This window comes from Hipposideros armiger, unplaced genomic scaffold (assembly GCF_001890085.2).
Source record: "Hipposideros armiger isolate ML-2016 unplaced genomic scaffold, ASM189008v1 scaffold_2323, whole genome shotgun sequence".
Taxonomy (NCBI): Eukaryota; Metazoa; Chordata; class Mammalia; order Chiroptera; family Hipposideridae; genus Hipposideros; species Hipposideros armiger.
The window spans coordinates 18,740-20,326 of NW_017733662.1; positions in this window are offsets into that span (position 1 = coordinate 18,740).

Genomic DNA, 1,587 nt, shown 5'->3' on the forward strand with positions numbered 1-1,587 from the left:
TTAAAAAATATCGACAACAAATTTTTTTAAATACTTATGTAACACAATAAATAGGTATTGAATTAGTGGTAAAGACATAAAACTATAAAATGATAAATACGTGTGTAGATCATTTATAGAAGAACACTGTTGTTTTAAACTTCCAAAAAGTTCTTATGACTTCCAAAGTGAATGAGGGTAGCTTTAGTTATGTAAGCAAAGGAATGAATTAAACCATGTAATTTAATAATTCAGTTAATGGCTCTGTGGTCAGTATGTTCTAGAATTAATTCTGACTCGAAATTTATTAAATATAACCTTACATGGTTACTTGACGTCTAGCAACCTAGATTACTAGTGGAAAGTGGGAATAAAAACATGTAGATATAATGCATGTGAGACACTTAATATTAAGTCTGGCTTTTATACACTCTCAATAATATGTTAGTTATGCTAATTATTATTTTAGCACATTTAACATGTCATTATTACTTATGTCAGTTAAACTTTGCAACATAATTATTAGACAAACATCTCTTTATCAGTGTGGTGTCTTTTCTTGCAATGTTTCATTTAAATTTTTAAAAAATCTTTTCATTGTTTATAATTACGCTTAAATTAGCGTTTTACTGGAGCTACCTTTTCTTAATTTTTACTAATAGCCAACAGCTTTTATTTAATCTAAGTAAGTGCAAAAGGAATTATGTTTAACCTTCACAATTCAAAGAATCATTTTAAGAATCTATTTTTAAAAGCTGGCTTAAATATAAAATATAATATGTAAGTATATCTACATTAATTACAAAAATCCAAATATAACTGTTCCATGTCATGATTCTTATGGGATTTCACTTTAAATTTTTTTGATTTTCAAACCGAGTTATGCATGTGTATATGCACTTGAGTAATTCTCCACAGGCAAGAATTTTACTAGTTTAAGAAATTCTCCAACGTATTTCAGATTTTATTCTTGATTTTTACCCTGAATTACTTAAATAAAGATAACAATGTTCATTTTTATTTGATTGCATATTAATTATACCTCAGTTGCATCACATCTAGCATTTGTAATCTCTCATACAAGAGTTGGGCCAGTAGAGACAGAATAGTAGAGACACATACCTTCTTTAGGCCAGAAAGATGAACATCCTTTAGTGGGAGACCAGGTTACTCTTGTAAACAAACATCTGTGGTCTTCACAAGCTGCCCAGTGAAAGCTCAGAGTGAAGCAAGAGTGGAAAAAGTAGATTTCTCATTAATGTGTCACTTAAAGTCTGAACAGGAAATTCTTACACTTGGGGTATTTTGAAAATGGTTTATTTCATCACACACCTCCAGAATATAGGATACTTTGGGTTGGTGGTGTGTTTTTTACTTTGCCCATTGGCAAGTGCCTCTGAGAAATTATTTTCTTATTCTCAAAGATTTCTGGGGACAAATGTCTTGACCACCCATGTTGTTAACTGCTTCCATCTTAATCACAAACATTGAAAACTTAGGCCTTATTAAGATTAGCTTAGATGCTTAGATTCTGGTCTTAGGCAGGGCTGCAAAATTCTCGCATTACAGACTTTTCCTTGTACTCTCATTATGTCATTTCTATTAAAA